Consider the following 14,944-nt stretch of genomic DNA (forward strand, 5'->3'; position numbering starts at 1 on the left):
TCCGGCTCTAAGACACACGCGAGCGAGCAACACCACTTCGTTCTCTTCCGCGCGGTTGCGGAAGCTATACTGGAGTTAAATTAACTTCAAGGAACACAAATAAAAATAGGACAGCACAGGATAACCCGGTAAACACCTCTTGCCGTCTACAGAATCGAAGAACACCACGGGAAACGAAGCGTCTCCGTAGTCCGTAAGAGAGCGTAGGACTAGACCTACGTCACTGCGCAGTGTTGCTTCACTAGCTCACCCGGTCCAGCGTTGCTCACCCGCTGTCGGGCCGCTAACCCAGCTCGTAGAAGGTTTTTAATATTGCTTTTAATCGAGAATGGGGAGTCGGTTTGACGCGATATTTTGGGTGTGAACCTATTTTGACTCCCTAAAGCGATAGCAATCATTTTTATAGGGTCGACATTTTGAGTGGAGTTGCCCTTTAAATGGTTACGGTACAACTGGAGCGGCGGGTAAAACAGCAGGCTCGCTGGACACGGTGAGAGCGTCAAGCGTGCTTGCAACTTGCTGTAAGCTGAGTCTTATAACATTGAGTAGCCTTAAAGGGGCACTCAAGTGGATTCTGAGATCGTCTATTTATTGTCATAACATAATCTACGGGCTCTAAGCATCCTAAAAATCCTAAAATTACATTCAAGGGCAGCCGATTTCTTTATTAAAAATCCAATCAAAGATCCGTGTTCTGCGCCTAGGCGCACGCCGTCAGGGGCACTGTCGGACGGGAAGGCAGCAGGGAAGGGCGTGCGCCAGCAATCACGAGTCCCGGCGGACTGATTTTGAGATGCGCGCGTATTCGGCGGACTGATTTTGAAATGTGCGCGTATTCGGCGGACTGATTTTTCCGAATGTACGCGTATTGGACGGACTCATTTTAAAAACGTTCATCAAATGTAGTGTCGTCGTATGGAAATTCTTCGGCGGACGGCAGATATCAGGTTCATCCCGTACGACGCCGCATCTACGCGCGACGCCGAGGCCTCGAACGCGCCGCAAACGTAGACGACGGCATTCCACAGCGCTGCGAAGCCAGCGAAGCGCCTTCGGCATCGACACCGGACTCCGGATGCAAAAGAGAAGAACGCACTCGGCACTCGGCGACGGCACCCAGCGGCTCCCAACACAGACTGATAGGTGATACGCTCTTTATTGTAAAACTCACATGTATAGTTGATGGCAGTTTTCTGTTTTAAGGTGCCAATGCGGTTGCTGCATACCGATGGGGATCGTCGTCGGGTTGTCTGCCGTCCGATGTACCCTGCCGCCGTACGCAAGCACCAGGGCCGGCGCGCTACGTGACGAGCCACTTGGATTTCGATTCGCTGTGCCTCAGCCCGGGTGTGCTACGACTCACTTTACACAAAAGACGCCACTATGGGCAGAAGAAAATGCGGGGCGACGAGGAACAAGTGAGTAGGACTTACCGATCGTGAAACTTGCGATCGGCGTTGACACCGTTCCAATCATCGGCGCCCGTTTTCTTGCCGCTTGTCCGCACTTAGCGATCAATTTTTTTTTTTTATGTTTGCTTCACGTGTCTGTTTTTTGTCTTGTTTGCCGTGCGTTATTCTTAGCAGCCGTCACGGGCGAAACCGGCGGCCAGCGGCAGCGCGAGCCCCGAGGGGCTCGACAACCGCAGTCTGTCGCCGACTTCGTGGCGGTGCTGGGCGTCTACGCAAGAGCGTCCAGCGCCTCGGACGCGTTGCGCCTCGGATGCCTACGTGCTGAAGCGGATCTTCCCCCTTGCCTTGCTGGCGAGTGCGAGACGATGGTGGGTGTTGCAGATTCTAATTGACTGCACCTCGACCGGAAAGGGCTATACCTTGCTATGCGCACGACGCGAAACGTTTTGGTTCTCGTACAAAACTAACTGTCAAAACAAGATTTCCGAAGCTGTAAAGTAGCATAGTGGTAACGCGGCTACCTGGTACGCAGCAGACCAGGGTTCAAACCCCTTGTGGGTTTACCTTTTTTTTTCTCAAACATTGTTTTTTTGAGGCATTTGGCAATATTTACGTTTTGTTTTTTATGATTAACAGTGAAACGAATGAATGTTTTCGACGAAACTTCGCTCAACTAAATGGCATGGTCCTCTCTTTCCGGAGGTGCATGGGGAACAGCGGAGCTTTGGTTGCCGACTGGACGCCTCAAATGGGGGAGGGGGGGGGGGGGGGGCAAATGGCTAATACTGTATTTACTCGAGTAATAGCCTCACTATTTATGAGCAACGCCCTCCCTTCTACTTACCCACAGAACACATATACAGCCAATTATTGGGTTGTGAATCAATAATAGAGCAAATAACCAGATGGAGAACACGATTCTCCATACAAGTGCAATCTTCACAAAAGGTATCTTCGTACGAAAACATTATCTCTGTCTTGTAAACAGCTGGAATCAGGCTGTCGATCGCGATGATTGGCAATCTGCGTGCTCTGTGGAAAAGCGAACCCTCAGGTTTTCTTCATAAACAGTGCGGCCATTACTCGGGTAATTATGGTAGTTTTGTAATTAGCAGCCGCATACTGTCGCAGCGAAGCGACGTGAACGCAGGAAGGGGGGGGGGGGGGGGGGTTAACAGCCTCTCAGTGATACACGCTTTGTCCAGCGTGAGCTCTCCGCGTGGTATGTATAGCCACTTCTGGTCAAGGTGCACGATGTCGTGCGTATAGCCTTATACCCGTGCCACACGGGCAACTCGAATGCCATTTACAACGAATGACATTTGAACGGTCGGCCAATTGGCGCTCGACACTCCGAGCGTAGGGCATTCCACGTGCAACAGATCGCGCGCCGATTCGTAAATTACGCGAATGTCATTCATTGTAAATGGCATTCGAGTTGCCCGTGTGGCACGGATATTAGCCATTCGATTTCCATCTCTTGAGGCGTTCCGCCGCAGCTTCCGAGAGGAGTTCCTGGCACCGGGGTACAAGTCCCGAGTCCAGCGGGAAATCGAGTGTTGCACACAGAACCCAGAAGAAGGCCTTGTGAAGTATATTAGAGTCATCCAGGAACTGCTCAACCGAGCAGTGCAAGCTGCTCTCGAGTCACAGAGAGTTACTCGCATTGTTCGTCAGTCACCCCTGTTGCAACATGTGTCTTCATGGGTCCAACTACGACACCATTGAAGACCTCGTGTAGGAAACCATCACGGCTTGAGTGGACTACAGGCCTCCCGCCCCCAGCTGCAGAAGCCTCCGAGCCGTCCTGTGCGTGGGTAGCCCCCACATGCGTCGACCAAGAACGAGCAACTCCGACTCGACACCTTCCTGAAAGGGTCTGTGGCGGTCTCGCCTACTTGCCCCTCGCCCTGAACCCCCTTGACTGTCGTCGGGAGGTCCAATGTTTTTACAACAAGCTGGGTTGTCGAGAGTCTAAATTCCCGATCCAGGGAAGCCCCAGGCAGCTGGGATTGCCCCCCCCCCCCCTCCTCCTTCCAGGGCGCGCACCAGAGCGAAATTTTGCTGCAGGTGCTGCAGACCTTCTCAAGCGGCCGGCTGCAGTCCCCCCACGGTGAAAGCCGGCTGCCTAACCGTCTTCGAGATCATTGACAAATGCCCCAGCTTGGGCCGAGAGGTGGCTGGCGATGAGGGAATGAGCCAGTGGAGCTGAGAGGCAGCGGCCAGTGTTGGAGAGACTGGGGTAACATGGGAAATAGAGCGGCAGAAGGCCGTTGGCAGCCCAGTTCCTGCTACAACTAAGGACAACGTGGCCATTCTCGCAGCCAATGCCTGCACTGGTGGTGCCGGGGCCAGAGGAACCAGGGAAACCAACAGTGCCCGCGACGCTGAACTTGGAGATCTCGCTGCTGCCGGCCCAAGCTGGCGGCAGCGAGTTCCAGCCTCGGGATAAGCGATTCGCCAGCACTTCTCTCGCCTGTGTCGCTTACGACCTAGAGATCAATGCATCGAGCCTCACATGACAAATTTGTCTACTTGCTGTTCCCTTTGCCACCCCCTTGATAACGAAGCAGAAAGTTTGCTTATTGGAGAATTTTTTGAGCTGTGCAAAACAAAAAAAAAAAAAGAACCGCTTTATTTTTAGAATACACTTCTGCAGTGCACTGCAAGGTTCGGCATTCTATTCTACGAAGAGGCACGCTAGCATTTTTTCTCATCTGCCAGGATTGAACGTGCCAATTACCATTTGGTGGAGATTTTATTGCAGGCGAAAAACTTTTGCTCGACTTTGATGTTGGCAGCTATTGGCTGGATGGACATTCAGCTGGACGTGACCCCCTTCACCAGGCGAGAGGATTGCATTATCAGTGCAACTCTCCCGGCTCTCTGTACAACAGGGCCTGCTGCAGCCTTTCCTGCCGGTGTCTGAGACGCCCTGCAGGTGCGTCCAGCATCCAGGAAACAAAAGCAACAGCTAGAGAGCATCTTGCAGCCATTTCCACCAATGTACTACACGGAAGCTCTGGGAAAGACTGATGTGCTGCTGCATTGAATCGAGACTGGCGACGCTCGACCATCTGCGGTGCAACCCAAAGCCCCTCATCGTCCATGTAAGAGCTCTCCTGAATGCAGCACTGCAGGAGTGGATCGACACCAGAGCTGTTTGCAACTCCCAGAGTCGTTGGGCTTCTCCCGTCGCAGCCTCAACGCTGTAACGGTGAGAGATTCATACCAGTTTCCCTTGGTTGACTCAATCACGTTCGCGATCGACAACACGAAAGTGTTCACAACGCTTGACTGCAGTCTAGCATAACCGAGATAGACCCAGAGGAGGTTTCGACAACCGCTTTTACCTATCACAAGAGAGTGTTCCAGCCTTTCAAATTTGCCCGATACCTTTCAACATCGAATGGTCATTGGTGTCTACGATACAAAGAGCAAGTTTGTGATGGCGTACATGAATGACTTCATTTTCCCCAATCTTTCAAGAAATACCTCAAGCATCTTAGGATTCTCCTCGAGCAAGTGCAATCTGCCAACTTGACGGTTCACCCTGAAAAGAAAATGAACCTTGCCTTTGATGTTGTTAACCCGAGTTTTTCACCCCAATCGGGACAAGATGTGTGCGATAACCGATAGTCCACAGCCAAAATACTTCAAGAGCTTGCAATGCTTTCTAGAATTGATTGGATGTTATTGCCAACTCGTCCCACACTGCGCCAAGATAGCTAACCCTTTGCATTTGCTTTTGTGCAAAGGAGAACATTGGCATTGGAGACGAAAGCAACCAAACGATTTCCCTCGGCTCTCGAAGGCAATCACCGACTTCGCTTCGTTAGTTTCCGCGTCTCTTTAACCTGTTTGTTGTTCAGACTGACGCCAGCGACTCTGGCCTTGGTGCAGTACTGCTTCAGGAACAAAACGGTGTTCTTCGGCCAGTTGCCTTCACCAGCCGCATGCCGACAGCGGCCAAACACTACTATTACGCAATAGAAAAGGAGTGTCTCGCCATTATTTTTGCCCTAAAAAAATTTAACATGCATTTCGATGGCACATACTTTCAGATCCAGACAAATCAAGTGTTTTCCTGGACGAATAATTAGCGGAATCCAGTCAGACGTCTCGCACAATGAGCTCCAACATTACAGGCATACCACTAAGCTACTACATATAAGAAGGGAGTTTTGTAGCGGCAGATGTGCTCTCGTGTGCTCCTTTCCAGGTCCTTCCCACTCAGGACGAACATGCATTGGTGGGAATAACTGGCATTGTGGCCGACACATCAGCCAGAATGGGGGACGTTGGTGATCAGAGAACTTCGCAAGGCACAATGGGAGGGAAAACTTCATCTACGGGTGTGCAGGAAGCTTGCAGAACAAAGGGTAGGCCGCACCGAGAGCAACGGTAGGTACGACTCATACTTGCCGAGAGAGATTGGACTTCTCCTCAGCTACATTTTTCAAGCAGACGATGCTGCCCATGGCTCGCCTTTCAGGATTGTGAAACTTCGAACGCCGTTCATCAGTCACTTCCATGATTCAGCCTCATCAGGTCACAGCAGCAGCAGTATGACTTGCAATAAGTTACGCCATGTCGAGACTTGATCAGGAATCAGGCAGGATATACTGAAGTATGCCCACACTTGTCCAGGATGTCAGAAGTCAAAGCCATGCGAAGGTCACCTACCAGGATTTATGCAACCAATCGTAAGCCACTCTCCTTGGCAGATTGTTGGCTGCGACCCGTAATGGGATTGTTTCCTCATAATCCGTACAGTAATCGGCATCTTCCTGTCGTGACTGATCACTTCACGAAATCGGTTGAATTGTTTCCTTTACAGAAGCTTCTTTCGCAAAAAATCTGGGATTGCCTTCTCGCCGTCCTTACCAGATTCGGCTTTCTTTCAGAGCTCATGGTGGATCATACTTCCGGAGGAAGGTTGTCTCGACATCTGTGCTGTGCTTGGCATACAGTACAAGCTCCCTTCTCCGCAGTGTTTATAGTCTGTTGTGCCGCCTAGCTGTTCGTTGGCAGATGCATCACATGCACAGCGAAAGGGAACATAAAAGCAGCTTAATATACTATTGGTTTCCCAGGGAAACGAACACAGGACATGTACACTTAAAGTATAGAGTATTGCTTCTTACATCTGATCAGTGTGGTCACTGATTCAGTTACTGTGGTTAATTAAAGTGGTGTTTTTTTCTTTCATTCAATCAATGGATATTGTTTCAGGTGCTTCTGGTACGCTGCCTATAGGCAGTGGATGCTATGGTTGGGACTGCGACTGGGGCAAAGCAACAGGCGACCACTGCCCTCCTGCATGGTGAAAACAATTAGGGACTGATCGCCAGCGACACATTTTCCGGGTTCCTGTGCCCAGATCGCTGCGACTGAATAAAAGTGTTTTTGTATACTGGGCATAGAACCGTGTTTTTCCTCACCACAAAAGTAAACAATGCATCATCCAATGGTTGGTCTTCACACTAATGTGTTATTAGCCGTTAGAGCCAAGTGACAACTTACTATTGCCCACTTCAAAATTGTAATCGATTTCCATAACTTCTCACCAAGAACATTCGGGGTTTTGTTGGCTGCCATCTTCGCGGCGCTTCTGTGCAAATATTTCGATACTCCGTTTCACCTTACAACTGACTGCAGCAGACGCTACGAGCTATTGGAGCCAATGGACAATAAGTTAAACGGCAGCGCCCCTAGCGGTTCAGGTGCACTCTGGGAGCAGGAGACTGTCAATAAGTAGTTTCGGTTTCGCCGGGTTGTGAATCTGTCCTCTGCTATCGTCTCCACATTGCCGTTGCTCACGTCGTGGATTGCTCCACACTTGTGAACGATGCACTAAGTGCCCTTTTCTTCTCGTCCCTACAAATCTGACAGAGCGAATAACGAAACAATTAATTTCGCTGGCACGGGTTTTGAGCGAGAACGTTCCAACGGCGAACTGAAGTGAACGTAGAGCGACGTACGCCGAATGCTGTGGCAGCTCGCTGCGTGCATTTGTTTGCCACCTCGAACACATCCACTGAGGCTAGCACTCATAACACCCTTGCTTCGCCAATCGCTGTTTGCAGTTGGTTTAACACAATACATGACGAAGCTCGCTGTACGAGAACGTTCAAGCGCAAACTAGCGCCCTTTGCTACGTTGCTGTGTGAAAATTGGCCGCGGAAACAAGGGTGTTGTAGGAACAAAGTACTAGTCTCTGTGGCTGTTCTCAAGGTTGCAAACAAATGCACGCGGTGAACTGGCATGGCATCTATCGATCTGCATTCACTTGACTTCACCTTTATGGCGTTTTCGCTTGTCCCCCGTGTCAGAAAAAATCCTAATTTCGTTATTCGCTGCAACCGATATGTAGCAATGAGAAGAAAAGGGTAGTTACTGCATCGTACTCAAGTGTGGAGCATCCACAACAACATGAGCAATGGAGGTGCGGAGACAATAGCACAACAGATGCACAACCTACTGAAACCGAAACTACCCGTTGACAGACTCCTGCTCCCAGAGTGCACCTGAACCATTAGGGACACTGCTATTTTGCATATTGCCCATTCATAGCGGTTCGAGTTTCCCATGACCTCCAAGAGGAAGCACATTTTTTTAAGATGGTTAGTTATGGAAGACTCGATGAATTTTAGGAATTGCAGGTTATCATGAAACGGCGAGACTATAGTCGGTGACAGGTCAAGAAAGAAGCGGTACCTCCTCCCACCTCTTTCCTCTTTAGTAGAGCGAACGCTGAAGAGGAGGCAACCTCCTCTGCACCTTCCGCTCCGCTGAAGTGGAAAGGGGTGTGAGGAGCTTCCACTTCGTTCTTGACCTGTCACCGACTATAGATACTAGTAAGGGGCCAAACTTTTTGCCAAATCGAAAATTCGGTGCCGAATCTTGGGCCGAACAAAGCCGAATTTTCGCCGATCTTTTTTAAACATTCGGTAACAATATTTTGTCGCCAAACCTAGAAGTTGATATTTTGTATGTCACGCAAAAAAAAAATTAGGTTTCTTTTTTTTTATGCACATTGACACAGTTATTACTAAATGAGGTAATATTCTGCTAGATAATTGTATAGGTGTCATTTTTGCAAGTTTACTGGCAATTTTACAGTGACTTTTTGCAGAAGTGGTGCGACACCGAGGTTGGGTAGTGGCGATCACAGCACTATTTAGCTCCTAAGAGCAGAACAACGCAATCCTTTGAATCCGCGTGTTTAACTGACAACATGGCTGACAGAGCAGCTCGACGCGAGTCAGGTGGTACTCGCGGTTCCAGGAGGCGCCCGATTTGTGGGAGAACACATGGAGATCGACGCAGCAAACACCGAGTTCACACTTCTCGAAACTAGTCTGTCGTGAGGTTCGTAAAGCACTTAACACTTTATCAAAGTTTTCGTAATTATGAATGCGTGTAAAACTTTTGAGAAGGCAATTTCCAAGGCAATGGCTTTTGAAGCAGACAATTTTTTTATGCAGCGGAGATACTTTTTGAGTTGGCCGGAGCGGGTCACGTAAACGGTGCAACAATTTTTGTGTGCATTTTCTGAATAGCGTGAGAGACCGTCAATGCATGTAACTGCTTCTGAACGATCGTCCTCTACCGCGCCACGTTGTCTGCTGCGTAATGCTGCTCTGGAAATATATATATACATATATTTTTTTTTTAATTAGGCTCTTATGTGGCTTGCAGCTTACCGCAAATTATTGTTGTTATTCTTGAGGCAAAAAAATATTGAAGTGAACCACACTCACAAAGGCTGACAAACATACAGTTACCATGTCGTATACTCCACACCTTGCTGTAACCGCTGGTAGTACTACATTGCCCGGTGGTAACCGCACGGCGTCCATTTGCAAACCATGGCTTCGTCGCATCTCGCGGGTGCGCAGACATTTGCCAAATTTTTAACGAATTTTCGACAAACTTTTTTAATAGTTTGGCATATCTGAATCAGTTCGGCAGATTCGGTCCATCACTACTAGATACAGACAGAGAAAAGACTGGCCAAAACACGAGTGCCGACAGATTATGTTGCATGTAAATCCTAGTGAAGGGCTTTGTTCGTAGAGCCACATTGGCTGGGAAGCCTCGTACACTACGCTGTTTAGGAACAAGGCTTGCTCTTGCTCCTTCAATGCACATACGAGTTACCCAGTAAATGAATAACTGACATTCCTTTCAGTGGTTAAAATCAAACCTTTTTGCCAAGGCACAAAGGAGAATGGTGGGGACATAGGCAAATGCTGTTTGTGCATGTCTTGGTATCTGCAACTGTTACTCTTGCAGATGCCGTATGTAAATGCACTTCCAGCGTGCTCCTCGGTGCTTGGCGAAAGTTCTACTGTCCGAACAAACCTTTACATAATCATTCAGCTTTGGCTAAAACTATTTTCATTTGTTTCCTCAAAGGTTAGCAAGGCATAATAGGTTGTATCTTTGTGAACCAGTGAATAATCGAGAAGAGACAATGTTGCAGATGGGAGAGGAAACCGTAGTGTAGACTGGAAGATATGTTTAGCTTTGTAAGTCTGAATGGTAATGAACTTGTGTTAAATGTTTGTGCTGTCATGCACAATTGCCCAGGTTTGGTTTATACAGTTCCAGTCTACCTCCTCGATGAAAGCCCCATTTATTAAAGACCAACGGGAGAGCTGCTTTGCCAAGGTGTAGCCTCTTCAGGATGTCTGTGGCAGCACATGAAAAGAAAAGTCAATGCAGTATTACGTGTGAGGGACATAAAAAAAATATGCAGAGAGCCTGTATTTCAATACTCATGTGTGGCGCATCGGAGCACAAGCAATGGATAGCATAAAAAGCATGAGGAACGCACAATGCCAGAGCAAGCAAGCACTGTCACTGGGCAAAATTTAAAGGGGCACAAGCATGTGGACGCGTGCGGAGGGAGGGTGAACAAATGCACAAGGTGTGCAAAGATCAGACAAACCTGTAAGTTCAAGGCGCACATACGCATAGCTTACCCCTCGAAACCTTTGGCAGACTGGGATGGAACGTATGTCGCATCAGGGTCTGGCATGCTGCTTGGAGCAGGAAATATGCAGTTGTATGGCACCTCGCTGCTGCAGTAGGGGACTGCAGAGTCGAAAGTATTTAACGGTACTGGCTCCTCCTCTACCAGGGATATTCATCTCGACAGTGCAGTCCCTCTGGATCCTTTCTGCCTTGCAGGATGCAGCAGTCCAGCTGCTGAGACTAGAACCTGCAAATAGCATTTTTATGCTACAATGTTTTTCACAATACCTGAATGATGCAATTTGGGCGATCGATAGTTTCTAACACTTAGAAGAATGGAGAGTTGGGCGAGTTGGTGGGAATTCATCGCAGGAAACAGCAAAAACAGACGAGGACGTAGAAGAATCACACGGGACGAGCGCTGCGCTCGTTCCGTGTGGCTCGCGCACTACCCGTTCAGTGCGCGAGCCACTCGTAAGAACCGGCACAAGCACAGCCATATCACAGGGCGTCTCATTTGGATGACCGGTTTGCACATTCGCTCGTTTCGCCGTGCTTTGGCTGCGCATACACGCTCCAAGCTCGCGAACGAAGCGTGTTCTCAGATGAAGCTCGAACCGGCAGGCCGGGAGGAAAAGAATTCCAGCCGGTGGCTTGCGAGATGTGGCAGCTGTTTGAGAAAACAGAGCCGTGTATTCTGGTCCAAGTAAATAATTTGCACCGCAGAACACGACGACAATGAGTATGCAGGCGAGCTGGTGGATGCTGATCATGCTCAAAATTACCCGAGACTGCGGTAAAAGAGAGAAAACCTAAATCCTAGAAGAAAAAAGAAAAGAAAAAAAGATCGTGACGTTATTAGGTTTAGGTGGACATCGGCTCCATTCCGGTATGGGCAGCATTGCTTTTTGTGACCCTGTACGCGTCGGTAATCCTCCCCCACTGAGTACAAATAAAGCATTAGTATCCTCTTGATTCAGGTAACGTCACGCTCGCAAACTTTCGCATTCTGTCGCTATCACTAGTGTCTCGGCGATATTCAGCTTTCTACGATGCGTAGTTTATGTACGCGTATCGAAAAACACGGTTCTCTCTTCTACAAAACACCCTCAGTTTTGAACACGTATGTCACGCAGACTGGTGCACAATGCGACGTTCATGAAACGCACAAAAATCACCAAAACACTTACCAGGACCTTTTCGCGGGTTCCTCGCTCGGTCCCGTCGGCGACGGGAAGCAGAAGCGACGATACAGCGGTGTTGGTACAGCAGACTGATGGCGTCCACAAATACGGTCACCGCTGGCGAATGCCTCGAAGTTGTCCGTACAGAAACGAGGAATGTGGAGGAGGTTGTCGGTGGTCGTTTTCTTGCCTGGTGCAACGTAACCATTCGCGTCTTCGCGAACCTTGCTTCAAGAACGGGATCAAGTGGGAGCCTCGGGAAGAAAACCGGTAGACGACGGAGTTGAACTTGACGGAGCGACGCAGCTGCGTCGCCGCGCGGGCACATCACTCCCGCGTAACAAGGCAAGAAGAAAACATAGTTCGCTTGTTTTCAATCAGTAATTGCTATATTACGTCACCTACATCCTAAGATTTGACGTGGTTGTCAAAATATAATGTGCATATGTCTAAAAAGAGCAATATTAGTAACTTTCGGAATCTCCACGAAATTCACAATTTTTATTGGTTGAATTTTATGGCGGTGGTGGGGACACAAAATGGACTCCCCAAGAGGAAATAGTGCCGGCGTATTTCTTTTGCTCCGAGTTTATTTCAACGTCTTGCCGTCTAGAACTGGTCATTTTCATTGACTGAAGCCCAACAAACAATATGCTTTCAAAAACAAACTTCTCCAAAAAGCACTTGAGTGCCCCTTTACCACTTGACTCTGAAATTCTGAAGAATAAATCAAAATTACATATTAGCAAGGTTGTGAGGCACCTAGGTAGAAGTAGCTGTAGATTGGTAACTAGGCACTTGTGGTGAACCTGGGGTACAAACGTAGACAATTTTATGCCTTGGTAACTCAGTGTATCATAGGTAGAATTTACAGTAACTTGTAACTATAGCCAAGCTACTTTTTTTAGGTATTTTCTGGAATTTTTAATAAAATTAAGAAGGGTTCCAACCTTCAAACGAGGGGTCAGTCTGGAGTAGTTATACTAAGACACTGAGGCTAAGACATACTAAATTACAAATAGCGCTAAGACAAGGACAGACGAAGAAGTGGACAGGACAGGCGCTACCTCACAACTGACGGTTTTATATACAACGATAAAGAAGAAGGTATAGTGGTTCAGTACTTAAACCACTATACATGACAATCTTCGGAATTACGTTTGCATGAGAGCGTGTCAGGTGGGGCACCGGGTGGGTCTTCGCGCACGCGCCGGTATAGCTTTGGCTGTGGTGCCTGTTGGATGTAAAAAGTAAAATACGCTGAACGAGACACTGATCGGCGGCCTATAAACGATCACTTAATTTTTTTATTCATTGTTATTTATTTTTTATTATTATTTTGTCTCACGGTCTAGAGGTTATTTTCTAACTCTTCAAAATATTATCGTATATAGTTCAAATTCATTGCCCTTGTTTAATGTTTAATATCTTCGTTTTGGTCTACTCTGCTTTAGTCTTTTTAGTCTGACAACCTTCTGAGAGCGCCCCGGCTAGTAATAGGCTTATTCCTTCTTTCTCAACACCAGGCGCTTCCTTCACTTTCTTCTTTATCGTTGTATATAAAACCGTCAGTCCTGAGTTACCGCCTGTCCTGGCCACTTCGACTGTCCTTGTCCTGGCGCTATTTGTAATTTAGTATGTATAACCAACTAGCCCGCCAGAATATTTTCAGGTTAAGACATTTCCCATCATGAGCATTTCATCCGGAGCGAAGTGGAGAGTAGCAACCAAATGTTGTTGATGGTTGATGGATCTGGTTAAAGCGTGCTTGTATGAAGCATTATGAAATGAGGCGAGCGTTCTGTCTATGCTGGTCGCGCAAGCTTCATTTTGAAAAATACCTTCATCAGTCGTCCCTTGGCTGCTGCTCTCCGCGACGAGAGAGGACGTTGGGGGACGTCACAGTAAAGTTCGAGGAATGAAGTTCAGCGCATGCTCGTCGAATTGTAAAGTTGGCCTTGACGTTAGATTGTCACGATGGAGTAGTTACTGTCAAGAAACGTTTTGCTCCTTGGCAGCTCAAAGTTGAGGAAGGTCATCGGTAACGATGGCGGAATCTGGATCCGCTTTTCCCCTCTCTCAGCAATCCGACAGTTTTTTTTTCTTAATACCACGCCGGTTTAGTTTTTTGAGGATAAATGTGTTTGTCAAAAACTACCGGCGTCTCACAAAAAAGAGTGACGAGAGAGCTGTGCGCACAATATCACGTGCTGTGCGCCCGCCCCGCTTTTTCGCGGCCGTGGTCACTAGCCAGTGCTGTGACGAGGACTTAGCGGTGCATCACAGTATGGGGCTCCACGCCGTAACAACAGAGATCTTAGAGTAGCTCCCCGATAGCGGCTCTCTACTTCAATCCAGCCACGGCGGTAGAAAATGTAATAGCTAAAGAGAGCTACCATAAAGTCGCCACGAACAGCAGCATTTTGACATGTAATGGACGATTTTGTTTATTCACAGTGTATTGGATTTTGGCAAAAATCACTCCAATGGACGTTCAAGAACAACTTTCTAAAGCAATGTGTTCGTGTAAAGGAGACTTTTGCAAACCAGAAATTCTTTCACTCAATATTTCCTCTGGAGCGGACTCCATGGTTGACATGCTGGGCTACTCTTATGAACGAATCACCACATAGCGGCTCAGCATTTGTGAGCGTGAACCCAGCTGTTACCCTCACCAACACTCGGTTCGCGAAAAGCGTGTCGAGCCGAAGCAGCGAGGGCCCTGGTTCTTTTCCTCTCAGAATCGTCGGCTCACCCTCGGCCGTAGTCGTTATGACAAGAATAAAGACGCTAGAAGAAGCTCAAAAATGACGCATGCAGCAAAAAGTAAAGTATGTATCAAATTACGAATCAATACCATATGTATCTAAAATATTTATTATATCTATTAGGAACTAGGTGAAAAGGTCCTTTATACAAGCTACGTGTCAAAAGATAAGTGAGCACAAAGGGGACTTTGAGGGCGCTCAATCTTGTACGTCACCTCAGCTCAATAGAGCGAACATGATCTAGCTTCGTTGCTCGGGGGTGTGTAGTCGCTCGCTTGAACATTGCGCCAGGAACACCACGGATGAAACACACCACGCAATTCCCTCTAGGATCTTTCTGGTTATCCCGAACCAGGGCTGGGCAGTATCGCGATACATATGTATCGCGATAGTATCTTAAAGATACTTTCGAGTATCTGTATCTCTGTATCGAGATACATTTGAAAAATGTATTTGCATTTCAGTAGTGAAATATCTTTAAGATGTATCGCTTGTATCGCGATACTTGGCCAGATACATTTGTTGTCCTTTTTAAGATCAATTTAAAAAAATAAAAACATCTGTTTGGGGCAAGTTACTTCATAATTCATAATAT

The sequence above is a fragment of the Ixodes scapularis genome, unplaced genomic scaffold, assembly GCF_016920785.2.
Source record: "Ixodes scapularis isolate PalLabHiFi unplaced genomic scaffold, ASM1692078v2 PGA_scaffold0__279_contigs__length_252992795, whole genome shotgun sequence".
NCBI lineage: Eukaryota > Metazoa > Arthropoda > Arachnida > Ixodida > Ixodidae > Ixodes > Ixodes scapularis.